Source organism: Dendrobates tinctorius, unplaced genomic scaffold (genome assembly GCF_039654945.1).
Source record: "Dendrobates tinctorius isolate UK_male_01 unplaced genomic scaffold, ASM3965494v1 ptg000226l, whole genome shotgun sequence".
Taxonomy (NCBI): domain Eukaryota; kingdom Metazoa; phylum Chordata; class Amphibia; order Anura; family Dendrobatidae; genus Dendrobates; species Dendrobates tinctorius.
This window is the reverse complement of record NW_027361893.1, coordinates 5,733,256-5,752,609: the sequence shown is the minus strand read 5'-3', so window position 1 is coordinate 5,752,609 and position 19,354 is coordinate 5,733,256. Positions and strand designations below refer to the sequence as shown.

General features: G+C 46.2%; 1 protein-coding gene across 1 annotated transcript in view; it reads left to right on the top strand.

Moving 5' to 3' along the window:
- Positions 1-19,354, top strand: part of LOC141059269 (uncharacterized) — a 1,095,346-nt gene that overhangs the window by 469,710 nt on the left and 606,282 nt on the right. The gene's annotated exons all lie outside the window — the stretch shown is intronic.

Sequence of the window (19,354 nt, the reverse complement as noted above, 5' to 3'; positions counted from 1 at the left end):
TGCAACACGTCCCCCCTGGCTAAGCTGCGCAGGACTCCTCACCAGCTCCATCCTTCCTCCAGGCTCTCCAAAAACAGAGTGAACACAAACTCACAATATCACAGGCAGTGATTGCACACCTCTAGCACACCTTTATAGGGTGTCACACCTGATACCTAATTAAGTGCACAAAAACCCAAAGTGCAATACCACAACCACCACCGGGGACAGTCAAAACACCTTTGAACTTAACCAAAGTAAAAAAAGTTCACTTTGTGCTTTTAATACCGCCAGATCCAACACTGGATCATGACAAAGAGCCAGATAACATCCAACCCATAGTGGAAGAAGAGAAGGTCGGCACAGTACTTGGGGAATTCCCTGCGAATTGGACTAAAGTAAACGATGCTATAGTGGTGCCAGTATTGATATTTCCCCAATTGGTAGCACAGGAGGACGTGACTCAAGAAAATCCTGAGGATCAAGAAAATCAGGCAGCAGTTGCCACACCAGCAGTGGAGCAAGAGAACCCTCGCCCTGCCAGTGGTGAACCTGTTATGCCCATGGTGAGTCTAAGAGTCCATAGGAGAATACTACCTAGTTTACCCACACCAGAGTTATGCAGGTCTACCCGCACCACACAAGGTATACCACCCATCAGATATCGTATATAGCTAAAGTAAATGTAAATGTTGAAATTGTACCTGTAAATATGTAACTGTTCTCAAGTTTTGTGCCTACAGGTAACCTGTAAGAGTTTCCTCTGAATTTTCCCTTGTTTTACGGACATTGTACCACAGGACTTGTGTGGTCAAAACCTTTATTTGTAAATAATTCACCATTTGCCCAGGAATGGACCATGGACATTGATGCTTGGACTTATCATCATAGGACCATTTTTGCAGCACTTGGTTTTTGTAACTTTTTCATTTTTAAATCTTGTACAATTATTATTGTTTAACTGAATGTATGCTTTCATGTTTTGTTCAGCCCAGGAGTGCTGACTTTCACTAGGGGGAATGTGGCGCCCCCAGGAGTATGGTCGCCACACTGGCTTTGCCTTCCTCCAGGGGAGGGTAATGCCAGGCTTGGAGGCAATGATGGGTCTCTCTCGCAGTCAATCTATGCATGCAACACAGTTCCACTCCAGGCCAGCAGGGGGAACTCTGAATCGGGATTAAGGGGAGGAGTGCTCTCTGAGGGCCAAGAGGAAGGTGTGGTCAGTTAGTCTCTGGAGGGTGAAGTGTGCAGACGTGGAGAGAGAAGCTGGAGGTTGAGCTAGGAAAGGAGAGCTCCCTCACAGTGAGCGCATGAACTGGAGCCTGGTCTCCACGGTTGTATGGATACTAACGGTCCTACAACAGATACCAGAGGAGTAGGAGGCTGTAAATGCCCTACTCCCATCTAAGACTTGAGGCACAACAGCAGCTTGGATAGAGAGCCGGGACTCAGAAGAGAGGAGTCCCCGAGATAGGCTACTGTTGTGAACTCATTTTCTGGTTTACCTCTGGCTTCTGGTGAGGGTGCTGGAGCTGGCTGTGTTGACAGAGGAGTTGTGAGTTCTCCATACGGGCTCTCTCTGGTGGTAACAGTACGTAATGAAGCTAATCTAAATGGCAGAGACCTGTCACCTGAGGAGGAGGACTTTGAGTGGACATCAGGAGTCTCTGACTGGATTTAAGACAGCCGACTCCCTAATTTTGTGCTGGTGATTTTTTCCTGCCCTGAGGTTCTGGTTTCCAGCTCTGTTCCTGCCTTCTCAAGCTAAGTGTTATGATGAATCACCGAAGGAGGAAAAAACAAAATACCAGCTAAGTCCAGAAAAAACAGAGAGGTTGGCAGCTATCGGATTGCAGACCCCTGAACCTATCCACAACAACTAGCAGTAGCTGTGGGGGGTTCCTACGGTGCCCTAGACCCCTCGATCACAGCCGGAGAACTATATAGCCTAAAGACAGAAAGGGGAAAAACTAAACTGCCCCAGAGCAGACCCCAAAGCAATAGGCAGCCCCCAACATATAATGACAGTGAAGCAAGATGAAAACACTAACACAGATAGAAAGATAGGTTGAGCAAATGATGGGGCCCAAGCTAACTACATAGGACAGGATAGGAAAGCTGCTGTCTGTCATCCGCAAAAACCCTATCAAAATGAGCCAACTGACTGATAGGAAAAACAGGCCCTGAAGTCGCTAGGCTTCAAAAGACTATATCAGCACTCAGGTATATTCTGAAGACAGAGCAAAAGAACAACAGATCAGAGACAAAAATGGAATTCAGCTCACCCCCGGCCGGGGATGGCAGAACTCCCAAAAAACAAGGAAAAACAAAAACAAAACTGAAGAGTACAAAGCAGAGCAGAAAAACTTAGCTTTGAGATGCAGGAATCAGACTGGTCTCCAAGAAACCAGCAGGAAAATCACCAGCCAGGAAGAAGGGCGTCGGCAGCCTTATATCCAGTCCTCAATTCCAGCCACCCAGTCATCATCTAGCTGCCCAGGTGTTTGGTAATCAGTCTCACTACCTTCCTTCACTAGAGGAGGGAGTTCATCAGACCTCAATGGTGAAGGGAAAAATGAACTCACAACAGCTAAGTGTGTTCTGCTATTTTTCTCATGAGATTTGGTCTGATTTACTCAGTTTTTGTGGTCAGCCAGCCCCTGCTGGGGCTGTGCTGAATTTCCATTCTTATGTCTCTGTTTATGCCAGTTTGTATTTTGTCCCTGATCAGATTGGTCTCTTTTTGCTCTGTCTTCAAAATATACCAGAGTGCTGATATAGGGAATTGAAGTCTAGTGACTTCAGGGTTTTTGTTATCAGAAAGTGTTGGACATTTTTTGGCATGGTTTTTGTGCGTGATTGCAGACAGCATCTTTCCTTACCTTTCTAGCTAGTGTGGGCCCCATCATTTGCTCAGCCTATCTTTCTATCGGTTTGTGTTTTCATCTTGTCTCACCCACAATACATGTTTGGGGGCTGTCTATTGCTTTGGGGTCTGCTCTGGGGCAGTTTAGATTTCCCCTTTTCTTGCTTTAGGCTTATTTAGTTCTCCGGCTGTGACGAGGCATCTAGGATCATCGAAGGCACGCTCCACGGCTACTGCTAGTTGTGTGGATAGGATCAGGGGTTTGCAATCTGCTTAGCTACCAACCTCTCTCGTTTTCTGTGGCTTAGCTTGTTTTTGCTTTTCCTCCTCGGTGACTCATTCATAACAGGCTACAGCTGTCTGCTGTGCAAGTGAGGTTCTTGAGAACATCTGACAGGAGGAACTTCAGTGTAACTCAATACTGGAAATCCCTTAAGTAAGCGCTAGGAAGGAGACTGCACAGCCCATCTGCTGAGAGAGAATCCCTGAATTGCTTCCAAGCTATCCGGCTCCGTTACCATCTGTAATCAGGACCCTGGACTGCAGTTATCAAGTAAAGGTACAGAAATTGCACCCCGCCGTGTCTTTGTCTGCTTCCTACCTTACCGGCACTGCTACATCTTCGTGCCAGCCACATCTACACTGCCCTGGGACTACAGCTTCACCTGTGGGGAGCTTTTACATCTTTGCTGCACCATATCATCAGTCCCAGTGGATCTGAATGCAGCGTCGGCTTAACATCTCACTTGCCGAACACCACGGGTGGCGTCACGAACTATTCATCTAATTACATACCACCATTACATTCCCCTATTACTTGGGCGCCCAGGGCCACAGACCGGGTCACCGCTGCTGTGACACATCTCCCTGACACCGGCCCGGGACCGAGTACCCCACAGCCCTGGGAGGGCGACCCATGTAAAGCTCTGAATAAATAAAAATTTTGAACAAAGGTTTGAATCCAGTGACGAACCAGGAGTAAGCAGTTGTCACTAGAGTTGAGCGACTTTTGTTTTTTTAGGGTCGAGTTTCGTTTCGTGAAACCCGACTTTTCCAAAAGTCGGGTCGAGCAAGATCGGCCGATTATAGGGAAAAGTCGGGGTCGTCCCGAAACACGAAACCCAATGTAAGTCAATGGGGAATAAAAGTCGGCAGTGAGAGGAGGACAGGAAACACACCTACAGTGCTCATTTGAATGCCAAAAGCATCAATTCTTCTTACTTAAGCTTGTCAACCTTAATTAACTTCATAATACAAGTTACGCACTGAAAAATGGGGAAAAATTGGCTAAAGTTGTGGGGGGGTAGGGCTGGCTCCAGGTTTTCATGTGCCCTGGGCAAAAGAGCGCCCCTTTAACACATACCACAACTCATCATGCTCCGATACGGCAGAGAAATAGCGGTATAGTACAATGAAAAATACTTCACTTTTTACATCTCATGACGAGGCCCATCTATTTCTCCATACAGAATCATTGGTCCCATATAATGTTTGAAACAGTATATGATGAGCTCCACATAATGCTACAGTATATGTTGGTCCCCATGGATGAAGCTCCACTGTCTTATGGGCCCAAATAATGCTCCAAACATAATGGGCCCCATTTCTAATGCTCTAGTGTATAATGGGCCCTGTAAATGCTGCTCCAGTGTCTGATGTCCACCTTTGGAATGTTCCAGTGTATGGTGGGCCCCATCTATCATTCTCCAGAGTATAGTGCTCCCCAAAAATTGCTGTCCCAACATTGAAAACAATCAAATAAGTCTCCTCGCTAGGGAATCCCTGTACTAGTCTGGACTCCTCGTCGTCCCCATCTTCCATCTCACTGCACAGTATTTCAACCTTGCAAGTGCTGTGATCCTGGGCAAGCAGGGGGGGCCCACTCGTTGGCGACGGCACTGGCACAGGGCCCCTGATAGTACGGTGGTGTGTCTGATGGCGGGTGGGCCGAACCTGCACTTTCATCTGCAGCTTCCTCTTTGTCACCGTGTAAGATGGAACTGTATATGGGAAGGGTAACCTGAGTTTCATCACGGTCAGAATCTGGCTCTGTACACTGCGAAGACAATGTAGTGCTCTGAGTGAATGTACCAGCAGAATCATCTATCAGCGGCTGTGCATCAGTGCACTCCATGTCAGATTCATCTTGGCCTGGGTAATTCACCATTTCACTTGATAATCCAGGCATGGTATGTGAAAACAGCTCCATGGAGTAATCAGTAGTATGGCCTGCGTCATCCTTCAATCTTGGTTGGGGTGAAGGACACAAGGAAAGGTGTGGTTCATGAACATGAGCCTCCAATGACGACTCAGTGCTTTTACTTTTTACAACTGAAGAAGAGGAGGCGATAGAGCTGGAGGCTGAGTCTGCAATGTAAGACAAAACTTTTTCCTGAAGCTCTGGCTTTAAAAGCGGTTTGCCAACTCCTAGAAAACTAAGCCTTCGAGGCCTTGTGGAGCCAGACGATGACGCAGGCTCAACACTTCCTGCATTCGGTCCTATTTTGCTTTTGCCACTACCATCAGATCCACCACCAACACCATCATTACCAGCTGCCAACCCCCGCCCAATTCCACGGCCTCTTCCACCAGCCTTCCTCATTTTTGGTAGAAATGTAGACAAAATCCAACAAACTATATAGTAATGTAAAACAAGGTACAAGGTGTCTATAGGACAGGGGAAATTTTGAATTTCTGCAGACACTTGTGGACACTGGACACTTTTGGATTGTGTGAGGCCCACTGAATATCAGAGCGCTATGTCACAGGCTCGATGGCACAGGTGTGAAAAAAGTGACTACAGGATAAGGGAGATTTTGAATTTCTGCAGACACTTGTGGACACTGGACACTTTTGGATTGTGTGAGGCCCACTGAATATCAGAGCGCTATGTCACAGGCTCGATGGCACAGGTGTGAAAAAAGTGACTACAGGATAAGGGAGATTTTGAATTTCTGCAGACACTTGTGGACACTGGACACTTTTGGATTGTGTGAGGCCCACTGAATATCAGAGCGCTATGTCACAGGCTCGATGGCACAGGTGTGAAAAAAGTGACTACAGGATAAGGGAGATTTTGAATTTCTGCAGACACTTGTGGACACTGGACACTTTTGGATTGTGTGAGGCCCACTGAATATCAGAGCGCTATGTCACTGGCTCGATGGCACAGGTGTGAAAAAAGTGACTACAGGATAAGGGAGATTTTGAATTTCTGCAGACACTGGACACTTTTGGATTGTGTGAGGCCCACTGAATATCAGAGCGCTTTGTCACAGGCTCGATGGCACAGGTGTGAAAAAAGTGACTACAGGATAAGGGAAATTTTGAATTTCTGCAGACACTTGTGGACACTGGACACTTTTGGATTGTGTGAGGCCCACTGAATATCAGAGCGCTATGTCACAGGCAGAAATTGGCTAGTGTATCACAAACTACAAGGTGTATGTAGAATTAGGCAGAATAGGAATCTCCCTAGAGTGTAGGTCTGTAAGAACGGAACAAGTCCTCCACTTATCCTTCCACAGTGACACACAGATAGCTTCACTGTGGCTGTGATAACAGCCATTACACGGTACTGTGTGAGGAGCGTACACCGCTGTATGGTGTGAAAAAATGCACGCTCAGTACCTCAGCAGGACAAAAAAAAAAATTGGGATTGCTTTTAAAAAAGCAGTTTGCAGAGCAGTGGGGAAACATCAATGCAGCTGTCAGGAAGCCTTAGAAGGCAGCCTAACAACCAACACCGCTGATCCACCACAATATAGCCTCCCCTTGCACTGCACACACAGTGAATGGTGTGTTGTACAGGCAAAATCGCTAGCAGCAGAAGCAGTTTTTTTTCTTCTTCCCTGCCTAACGCTCTCCCTACAGAATCAGCAACCTCTCCCTATGCTAAGATCGGCAGAAGTAAGATGGCGGTCGGCGTGCACGCCCTTTTATAACCCCTGTGACGCCCACCAAAGCAAGCCAATCACTTGCATGCCCTTCTGAAAGATGGTGGTGACCCCTGCCTATGTCATCACGTTGCCCACAGTGTCCGTGGATCCTGATTGGCTGAAAAAGAGCGCAAAACAAACTTTTGAAACGCGACTTTGGCGCGTAAGTCGCCGACCTCGTGGCCGACCTCATCCTAGGGTCGGGTTTCGTTTCATGAAACCCGACTTTGCCAAAAGTCGGCGACTTTTGAAATTGTTCGACCCGTTTCGCTCAACTCTAGTTGTCACCCATGGTCTAGAAGTAATAAAAGAATGTGAAAATGTGAATGACGAAAGAGAAATGTGTTGAAATGAAAATGGTAATACTTGAACTGGTAGTAAACTTATTAGCAATAGTTACTTTCAATAGCACTTTGAATTAGGTAATATGTTAAATTATAGATAGATAGTATGTTAAGTAGTTCTGCAACGTTCAAGAGTCAATGCCTCCCATATTGGGAAGTTTAGTTTAGGAATTGTTTAAGCATTTAAAATGTTTGCATTTTCCTTATTTGTCAACCTTTGTTTCTCTTGCAGCCCGCGGATGTGCTGTGTTTAACGGGGGGGTATGTGGCGCCCCTGAGGGTTCAGTCGCCACAGAGGTACTGCACCTCCTCTTGAGGTGTGGTACCCCACCATCCAGGTAAGGTGGAGACACTTGACCACACTCCAACACCTGCATCCCACACAACATAATAGTGTAGCAACGCACCTTTGGTGGCTCCCTGCTTGGAACACGAAGAGTGCTGGGAGGTGGGTGGAGCTTAGACTGCACAACAGAGCGGGAAGATATTAGGACTAGGTCAGTCTGAGAGAGAAGATCTCCTGAGTGGGAAGGAGTGAAGGAGGTGCTGCAGCAGTCTCCTGTGACCTGGAGCTGCTGGCACGGGAAAGAGATATAGAAAGCCTGATTCTCCATAAGGAAGAAAGATTTATACGGAATGTAAGGAGAAGAAGAGAACTAAGGACCAGGGTCAGAGCTGAGCCCTTCCTCAAGTTCTAAGCGCAAGGCCGGGGTCCGGTCGCCGAGGTTGTATGGATACTAATGGTCCTGCAGCAGACACCAGAGGAATAGAAGTTGTCACCACTTTATTCCCACACAAGACTTGGGGGCACAGCAGCAATGTAAGTGAGCCGGGACTTGATAGCAAGGAGTCCCCGAAGCAGGCTACAGCTGTCTGCCGTACAAGTAGAGTTCAAAGGAACATCTTGAAGGAGGAACTTCAGTGTAACTCAGTATTGTGAGTACCTCAAACTAGCGCAAGTGAGGAGACGTTCAGAGAAGGCATATGTTGGCGGAGTGTTGGAACGGAGTACTTCATCTTGCCTGGATGTTGGCTGAGCCCCTGACCTGGAGAACACAGCATAGATGCGGGCACCTGTATGCTCGACAGACTGTGAGTAAAGCTTTGGAACTACATGCCCTGGTGTCCTTCACTTATTCCTGCGCCAACCCACTCAGCACTGCTACATCTCGGTGCTTAACACTGCATCATTCTCCTCTCCTCACTGTCTTCCCATCTACACTGCAGCGTCGGCCTAACACCTTTATTGCCGAGCACCACAGGTGGCGTCACGAATCATCCATTTATAAACTTTAATCCTGCACACTCAAACACCATTCCTTTTACATGGATGCCCGGGGCCACGGACCGGGTCACTGCCGCTGTGACAACTCCCATTGAAATCAACGGGCCCGGCTCCGAGTACCCCACGGCCCCGGCGGGCGATACAAATGTTTCCCGTCTTCCCCGCACTGTTTTTTTTTTGTTTGCACAAACAACGTGGACAGAAATGATCTGACCCCAAAGTCTCCATGTACAGTGTCTTATGGGATTTATTTCTGGCCTTAGGCTTTCCTATATTACAGGAAAAACCCCAGAAAAAAAGATATTGAAATGATTCAAATTAAAATTGGCACCAACAATTCTTGCAAAAATAAAAAAAAAAAACATAAAAAAGCAGACAACACATTTTATTATTTTTTAACAAGTGAAACTTTTTTTTTTACAAATTAACTTTTTTGGGCCCCAGAACATAGCTGTACACCGCAGGGACAGCATAGGAGCTGCTTCAACAAAAACCCTGGCAGTTTCACCACTTGCTGCTGTCAAAAGCAAACAAGGCTTCTAAGAAGGTGTGACAGAGTCCGGCTGTATGCCCTGCTCTTCCAAGTACTCCATAGTATGGGGAGGCCTAGTAACTAAGATACTTACATGCCTAATAATGGTGTCTGGGCCTGCAATGTATGAAGATCTATTAGGCCGGGCCAAAGGCAGCGTCCAATATGTTACCTTTTAGACTGTGTCCACACACAGTGTTTTTTTCACGGTTTTTCCCGCGGATTTGCCAAAAAATCCGCGGGAAAAACGTGCAAAAGATGCTTCCTAGTTATTTCTATGCATTTTGCACTTTTTGTGCACATTGATGTGTTTTTTACTGCGAAAAAACGCATCGCGATACAAAACGCAGCATGCTCATTAATTTTGCTGATTTTTCTACGTTTCTGGCTTGTTCAATGCGTTTTGAAAACGCGCCGGAAAAAATGTGCAAAAAACGCTCAAAAACGACAAAAAAGATGCGGTTTCTGGGAAGGGAGTCAGGTTTTTGAGCAGAAATTTTCTGCTACGTGTGCACTTAGCCTTAACGCTCCCATAATAATAACAATAATAATAATCTTTATATAGCGCCAACATATTCCGCAGCGCTTTACAGTTTAACAGTTTTAAAACACAAGTCATAAGTAACAACGTTAACAATACAATAATTAAAGCAAAATAAGACGACCCTGCTCGTGAGAGCTTACAATCTACAATGAGGTAAGGGAGATGCAAAGTACAGGTGTGTATTTACAATGATGGTCCAGCCATCTTGAGGGAGTGAGGGATGGATGGAGACAGTGAATGGGCTACACACACACACACTTACACATAGAATGATTTTGATTAGTGAACGTGATAAACCGCTCTGAACAAATGTGTTTTGAGGGATGGCCTAAAACAATGCAAATTGTGGATAGTCCTAATTTCTTGGGGTAGAGCAGTCCACAGCATTGGCGCAACACGGGAAAAGTCTTGGAGACGGGAGTGGGAGGTACTCATTAGTGCAGAGGTTAGTCGAAAGTCGCTTGCCGAGCGCAGAGGTCGGTTAGGCCGATAGACAGAAATGAGGGAGGTGATGTATGAGAGTGCCGCATTTTTGTGGGTGAGAACAAGTACTTTCAATTGGATCCTATAATGAATGGGCTGCCAATGTAAGGATTGGCAAAGAGAAGATGCGTCCGAGTACCGATTACCCAGATGGACGATCCTGGCCGCTGCATTAAGTATGGACTGGAGAGGGGATAGTCGAGTAACGGGGAGGCCAATTAATAGAGCATTGCAGTAGTCCAGGTGTGAGTGGATCAAGGCGATAGTGAGGGTTTTTGTTGTTTCCATGAGAGGTGAAGGAGAGATTGGTGTCAAACATAACACCCAGACAGCGCGCCTACTGACGGGGTGTTATTTTGGTGCCACCCACAGAGAGGGAAATGTCAGATTTAGGGACGATAGTAGACAGCGGGAGCAGAAGAAGTTCAGTTTTGGAGAGGTTGTGTTTCAGATAGAGAGCGGACATGATGTTGGAGACTGTGGACAGACAGTCACTGGCGTTTTGTAGAACAGCGGTGGTAAGGTCAGGGGATTACGTGTATAATTGTGTGTCATCAGCATAAAGATGGTACTGAAAGCCAAATATGCTGATGGCCTGTCCAATTGGGGCCATGTAGAGAGAGAAGAGAAGGGGACCAAGGACTGAGCCCTGAAGACCCTGACAGCGAGAGGAAGAGGAGATGAAGTGGAGCCAGCGAAAAAAACACTGAAGGAGCGGTCAGAAAGATAGGAAGAGAACCAGGAGAGAGCAGTGTCCTTAATGCCTAGTGACTGGAGCCTAAAGAGTAGGAGACAGTGGTTGACAGTGTTGAAAGCTGCAGAAAGGTCGAGAAGAATGAGCAGAGAGTGGTCACCGTTACATTTTGTTGTCAGAAGGTCATTGGTAACTTTGATGAGTGCAGTTTCAGTCGAATGTAGGGGGCAGAAGCCAGACTGTGAAGGGTCTAGAAGGGAGTGAGTGCAGATGTAACGGGTAAGGCGGGAGTAGACTAGGCGCTCCAAGAGTTTAGAGATGAAGGGGAGATTTGAGACTGGTCTGTAGTTGTTTGTGCAGGATAGGTGTGGGTTTCTTTAATATTGGAGTAACGATAGAGTGTTTGAAGGAGGATGGGAAAATGCCAGGAGAGGGAGAGATTAAAGATTGTAGTTAGGTGAGTTGTGATGACTGGAGAGAGAGAATGGAGGATATCAGATGGAATGGGGTCGGTAGAGCATGTAGTTCGACGAGAGGAGTCTGAAAGCGTCTTCTGTGATGGGATCAAATGTGGAGAGTGAGTCAGGGAAAACGCATGGAGGGATGGGAGTCACAGCACTTGGTGGTTGGGAGTGGATTTCCTGACGGATGTTATCTATTTTCTCTATAAAGTGGGAGGCCAGGTCATCAGCACAAATGACAGTGATAGGGGCTTGTGCTTTTAGCCTGAGAAGGGAGTGAAAGGTGTCAAAAAGTTTCTTGGGGTTGTTGGATAGTGAGGAGATCAGGGTGGTGAAGTAGGTCTGTTTGGTGAGGTGCAGGGCAGAGTTATAGGTTCTTAACATAAATTTGCAGTGTATGAAGTCTTCTGGTGTAGGTTTTCCTCCATAAGCATTCAGCACTCCTACAGCATCGCTGGAGAAGTCGAGTTTGCGATGTGAGCCAGGGCTGTTTTAAGGGCATGTCACACTAAGCGATATCGCTAGCAATATCGCTGTAACGTCACTGGTTTTGAGACATAGCAGCTATATTGCTAGCGATATCACTATGTCTGATACTTACCTCCGACCGACTCCCCCGCTGCTCATCGCTGATCGCACGAGAACGTCCTGGACCGTTTCTCGTCGTCAGCTTCTTATGGCGCCGACGAGCGACGCGTGGACGCGGGCGGGAGGACGTCAGGATCGCCGCATCTGGCAGGTAAGTAGCGACCCCCGACCCCTGCTATGTCGCTGGTGAGATCTGCCTGTGTGGCAGCTCACTAGCGACCACTTAGCGATGCACCAGCGATCCTGACCGCGTCATATCACTGGTCGGGATCGCTGGTGCATTGCTTAGTGTGACAGTACCTTTACTCTGTGGTTGGAGGTTATGAGGGTGAGGGGCGCTACTTGGTCAAGGATGCTTTTGAGAGTGTTATTGTGGTGATGAACAGCCACATCAGGACAGGAAAAAGAGAAGATTGGGGACAGTGAGGAGTGTAGGGAGTCTGAAAGTGTATGAGGGTTAATGGCTTGCAGATTTCTGAATGTGTGGTAGGTAGGAGTGAGCTGGGGTGGGTGAGGATTTGTAAGCAAGAAGGAGAGAATATTGTGGTCAGAAAGGGGAAGCGGTGAGTTATTTAGGTAGGAGATTGAACAGAGCTGGACAAAGACCAGGTCAAGGGTGTTACCATCCTTTTGTGTATCAGAGGTTGAGAGCTGTGAGACGCCTAGAAAAGTGGTTAGTGATAGAAGCTGGGATGCAGATGTGGAAGTGGGCTGTTAATGGGAATGTTGTAGCCTTCCAGGATAAGGGTTGGTAGGTCTGAGGACATGAAGTGTGGCAGCCAGGCTGAGAAATGGTCAAGGAGGTGGGTGAGTGAGCCTGGGGGCCGGTATATGACCGCTACTCTGAGGGAGAGAGGACGGAAGAGCCTGATGGTGTGGACCTCAAAAGAAAAGAATGAGATGGAACTGGGGGGATGACCTGGAAAGTGCATTGTCAGGACAGGACTATGCCGACTCCACCACCACGTCTGTTTGTGGGTCTCGGGGAATGGAAGAATTGTAAGCCACCATGGGAAATGGCAGCAGGGGAGACCATGTCAGAATCCTGGATTCAGGTTTCAGTGAGAGCCAACAGATTCAGAGAGTTGTTCAGAAAATAATTGTGCAGGAAAGGAAGATCGTTACATATCGGAGATGAGGGACTTCAAGTAAAATTAATAAGATTAGTATGGTTTCAATATGAGGTAGGGTAGGGGTTGAGGTTGGGATATAGTGGACCAGGGTTGGGGAGATGTCTCTCAAAATTAGTAGGAGTAGGTAGATAAAGAGCAAGTAGTTATTGGAATTGTAAGACTTTTTTTCTGCGGTGTATTTGGGCAAGATGGACTGAGGTTTTTCAGGAAGGTGAGAAGTGCATGGGAGCTGTAAAAGGGACGAGGGAAGTATAGAAGGGCTGATGTGTATGAGTCGTGATGGAGAGGGATGGGCGGGGAATGTGGATGGAAAGGGAACACAGGAGGATAGAAATAAAGCACATGGTTAAAGGGGAGAGCCAAGTCTGGGTTACCTGACTCCTGTCCTGACTAACTGCCATGGAATAACTGCTGTTGCTTGATGGTTGGCTAATGCGATGCTCTGCTGAATGTGTGCACCTCACAGAATGTTTCTAAATTTATAGGCCCCAATACAGGGACAAGAGAGAGGGATTGTGGGAGCTGTTTGTTATAAATTAGCAACAGCTGCTCAACACATTCTGGTGTGGAAAAGATAATCAAAGATGCTAGTCCGGATTCCATCTCTATGCTATAGCACCTCTCCCAATATAACATCTACAGTGACCCCCCACCCATGGATATACAACAGTAAGTACTGAGAACAATGTAACAGATTAATTATAGCAAAGGAGTTGAATAAAATGATTACCAGTACAAAATGCTTGTTGACATAGAACAGAGTGAATACATGCAAGATGGATCGTCAGTGCAGGAGTTGAATAAAATGATTATTAGTACATATTAGACTAAAGTTAGATGAAATCACTGATTTCGGGGGGTTTGGGCAACTGTATAATGTATTTCAGAGCCTCCTGACAGATGATGTCAGGGCAGAGAAGGATCTGGCATCCTGAATTTCAGAGGATAATCCGTTTGTTCTTCCTGTAGATAATCCTCCTCTAGAGGAGTCTGGAGGCGACTCTCATACAGACCACAGGAAAGCTGGAATATGTGTGTGTATGGGGGAGTCGGGAGAGATAGCCGTCTGCCAAATGACCGTTCAGCCAACACTTATCTCATGTATATGGGGCCGTTAGTATTACACTGACAGGCAGTGATGATACACGGCACTACAGTAGTACAGGGCATCACCGGAGCCATCAGAGGCTTGTATGTTGTATGATCGCACTGATCAGAGTTGTTTAAAAAAAGGTTTAAAAAGGTTTAATGTGAAAAAAAAAAATCACAGTTTTAGTAACAAGAAATATCTTTCACTATATGGAAAATAGGGTCACTGTGCAATTTAACTTAAAGTTACGTCCAAAACAATTTTATTATATTCTATTATCCTATACACGGTGTAGATAGATATCACAGCAATAGCTGGAATTGGACCCCCAAAGGATAAAATAAATATATATATATTGTAGGGGTTGGACCGTTCCTTTAAACGTTCATGTGGGTTTGTTGATTTATAAACCCCAGAAGCACAAACAGAAAATAAACAGCCTTTAGATCAGGCAAAACAAAGTATAAATGTCCCTAGCAGGGCTCTGCTCTGCCAAGTCTGTGGGCATACAGGATGGAATTATGTCCAGTACTTCAGGCTCGGTCTGGAGCCAAACACACAGGAGGCCTTCTCCCTCCCAACACACAGACAATGTGCCAAACAACAGCCTCCATTATATAGGCTGTAACCACATCCAGAGGTGAGGTATGTCAGTAGGCAGACCTGCCTGTCTCTCATAGTTACCCACAGCCCAGACCCAGGTGCAACAAACGAACCTCTTAGTGCTTTCATGCACCAGAGAAACACTCCAGGCTACATCACAGACAAGCCATCACTGCGACACATAACTCCCATCGACTATGTGAACCTTAGCCACACTACTATATATATATATATATATATATATATATATATATATATATATATATATATATATATATTTATATTTGGTGAAGTCATATCTCCTGACTCTGCAGACCGCATGCTGCTGTTGTACTTAGCAGGCCAGGACCAGATGGTATGGAGATGTATGAGGGACACCAAAAGTTCAAAAATAAACTTTCCTTTACTTAACAAGAACTTGATGAGAAGTTTACACGTCAGATAGGAGGCACTATACTTTATGAATGCTTCTTCTGCATTATGCAGTCAGGAACATTCTGGTTACATGTGGAGGTACATAACTTTTGTTATAAGCCAAATAGTCCAGCAAATCTGAGATAAGGACCTCACCCTGTTCTTTGCTTCCACTATTCTCTTTGCTGGTAATCCAGATTCTCACTGCCATTTTATCTTTGCTTTCCTTCAGAACGTACTATCTGATGTCTCCCTTCTGGCACACAACACCATATCAATTCAGGACTGAAACCAGCTAAACCAAAGGTCTGTATTTCTCACTTATTTATCCCCATCTGACTCATCACAAGGAATTTGTTCTGTGTGCCCATGTAGCTCAAAATGAAAGCTCCCACACAGTATGATGGCCCCCACAGACCGCACACAGTGTGACGGCCCCTACTGCACCTCACACAGTATTATGGCCACCACAAGCTTCTACAGAAAATAAGGAACCCCAGTCAGTATGGAGGCATTTACAGTCCACCACAACCCCTTACTCAGTATAATGACCCCTACCAGCCACAAATTCAGTATGAGAGTCCCAGCAGCTCTTCTCTTAATATTAAGCCCCCACAATTCCTAATATTTAAAAAACACACACTACTCACCCAACCCTGTTCCCAAGGTGCGCTGCTCCAGTCTGTGCAGTGTGAGTACTGAGGCTCCATACTACAGGTGTGATGTAGTGACACCATTGTGCTAGTAGTGCACAGAGTCTCAGACTTACACTGGTGGATCAAGAGATTTCGACTCCCTGATTCACTATTCTATTCACCATCATGGGAATGTGGATATATCTGAAATTCTTATGATGGGAAGGAGAGGGTGACCAATAACAAACCCCACTAGTCCTCTCAATTCATGGGCATCATAGCAACCATGTGGGCTACCATTATGGATGATACACTCTGCCTATCCAACTATCGTATGGTAAATATCTCATAGATCCTGGGGTCATTAGAATCAGCACCAAGAATGAGGCTAACTGAGTATTTGTTAATTAGCTGTGAGTTTGTCGGTGGGGAGGATGGTACCATTGTGCATGTAGGGGGCGGTGTTATGAATGAGTCACCGTAGGAGGCAAAAACAGAAATACTAGCTAAGTCCAGAAAACCAGAGAAGTTGGCAGCTATCGGATTGCAGACCCCTGAACCTATCAACAACAACTAGCAGTAGCCGTGGGGGGTTCCTACGGTGCCCTAGACCCCTCGATCACAGCCAGAGAACTAAATAGCCTAAAGACAGAAAGGGAAATCTAAACTGCCCCAGAGCAGACCCCAAAGCAATAGGCAGCCCCCAACAAATAATGACGGTGAAGCAAGATGAAAAAACACTCACACAGATAGAAAGATAGGCTGAGCAAATGATGGGGCCCAAGCTAACTAAATAGGACAGGACAGAAAAGCTGCTGTCTGCAATCCGCCAAAATCCTATCAAAACAAGAGCCAACAGACTGATAGGGAAAAAAGCCCTGAAGACGCTAGGCTTCAAAAAGACTATATCAGTACTCAGGTATTTTCTGAAGACAGAGCAAAAAGGAATTCAGCTCACCCCAGCAGGGAATGGCAGAAATCCAGAAAAACAAGGCAAAACAAAACCAAAACACAAGTGCAAAAAGCAGAGCAGAAAACTTAGCTTTTGAGGAGCAGGAATCAGACTGGTCTCCTAGAATCCCTCAGAGAAATCACCAGCCAGGCAGAAGGGCGTCGGCTGCCTTATATCCAGTCAGCAATTCTCGTCACCCAGTCATCATCATCCAGCTCAGGTGCTTGGTAATCAGCCTCACTACCTTCCTTCACCAGAAGAGGGAGTTCATCAGACCTCAATGGTGAAGGGAAAATGAACTCACAACTGGGCGGTACTATGGGAACATTAGAAAGTGGGGAAGGCAGTGCTGTGAGAACATTATTCTGTGTGTGAGGGGGATGGCAGTCCTGAGGAAACATTATCCTCTGTGTATGGCAAGCTGCTATTGTGGTAACATTATACTATGTAGGGGATGGCGGTACTGTGGGAACATTATACTGTGTGTGGTGGGATGATGGTACTATGGAAACATTATACTGTGTGGAGAGAATGGCGGTATTGTGAGAAGATTATACTCTGTGGTGGGATGGTGGTACTGTGAGAAGATTATACTCTGTGGTGGGATGGTGGTACTGTGAGAAGATTATACTATCTGTGGGGGCATAGAGATACTGTGGAAATATCTTTTGTGTGAGACATGCCAGTACTGTGGAAACTTTTTACTGTTTGAGGGGCATCATATATACTGCATAAGGGGTGTAAAAAGATGTTACATAAGAAGAACAAATTTCTCCGGGCTGTGCAGCAGTTGTACAAAAAGACTGCCATCTGCCGTCCAGACTGGACCCTATGGAAGCAATGGGAAGAGGGAGAGTTTCAGGAAGAAAGAGCCTAGATGGTACATCAGGTCAGGTGACCTTGATGAAGCAGTTTACCGTTATTATATAGGCAATATTCTTAAAGCCAGAACAGATCTGGCGCCAAGTAAAAAAACGGAGTGCCAGTGAAGAATCTGAGGTATCAGGCCATGGTAAAGTGCCCGAGGCAGCTGGTTGTGGTGGCAGAACCCAGGCGGCACCAAACAGGTCCCAAAGTCCAGACTATGCCAGCCAAGGCCCGAGAACCTGACCTGCACCGGTCAAGACCCGGAGTCCAGACTATGCCTGTCAAGGCCTGAGAACCTGACCTGCACCGGACAAGACTCAGAGTGCTGACTACGCTAGGCAAGAGCAGAGTCCCAGCTCTTATTACTTCTGGTACAAGAGACGGATGTGCCAGTGATCTGTGAGTAGATTCTGCTCAGTAGTATATGCCTGCAGTAAAGAGCAGGAGGTGTGAGTGAGCCCGGCCATTGCTTCCAGCACTGACGTCAGTACAGGTGTTGGTACAGGGTAGTACAACAGACAAGGTGAAAACTGAAGTGAAGGCGGCCCAGCGAGCCTTGATAGACTATTTTAGAAGGACTTATGGCCTAATGGGAAGAGATGGAGACCCCGCTGTGGCCTGTGTTCACAGAAGAGACAGTGTTGTCAACTGTATGTGTCAGAAAAATCACCCTTGTCAGTAGGAAAGTAACATTTGGTTAGAGGCTGCTATTACAGTGAGAGCCGGAGAACTCATTGTATATCTGATATTATATATTTCACCTCATAATCACCCTGTTTTGCATTATTCACTGTTACCATAATGGTCACAATTCGCATTATCAGGGAAATAATTATATTGTTACTCTGGCTTGTCTGTGTGTTGTATCCGGTCACCTGCGTACAGGAACATTATGGATGCATTATACTGTGTGGGGGGCATCATATATGCTGCATAAGGGGCATAATGGGGGCATTACACTGTGTGGGAACATCATATATACTGCATAAGGGGCATAATGGGGGCATTACACTGTGTGGGGGCATCATATATACTGCATAATGGGGGCATAATGGGGGCATTACACTGTGTGGGGGGCATCATATATGCTGCATAAGGGGCATAATGGGGGCATTACACTGTGTGGGGGCATCATATATACTGCATAAGGGGCATAATGGGGGCATTACACTGTATGGGGGGCATCATATATACTGCATAAGGGGCATAATGGGGGCATTACACTGTGTGGGGGGCATCATATATACTGCATAAGGGGGATAATGGGGGCATTACACGGTGTGGGGACATCATATATACTGTATAAGGGGCATAATGGGGGCATTACACTGTGTGGGGGCATCATATATACTGCATAATGGGGGCATAATGGGGACATTACACTGTGTGGGGGGCATCATATATGCTGCATAAGGGGCATAATGGGGGCATTACACTGTGTGGGGGCATCATATATACTGCATAAGGGGCATAATGGGGGCATTACACTGTATGGGGGGCATCATATATACTGCATAAGGGGCATAATGGGGGCATTACACTGTGTGGGGGCATCATATATACTGCATAAGGGGCATAATGGGGGCATTACACTGTGTGGGGGGCATCATATATACTGCATAAGGGGCATAATGGGGGCATTACACTGTTGGGGGGCATCATATATACTGCATAAGGGGCATAATGGGGGCATTACACTGTGTGGGGGAATCATATATACTGCATAAGGGGCATAATGGGGGCATCATATATACTGCATAAGGGGCATAATGGGGGAATCATATATACTGCATAAAGGGCATAATGGGGGCATCATATATACTGCATAAGGGGCATAATGGGGGCATCATATATACTGAATAAGGGGCATAATGGGGGCATTATACTGTGGGGGGGTATCATATATACTGCATAAGGGGCAAAATGGGGGCATCATATATACTGAA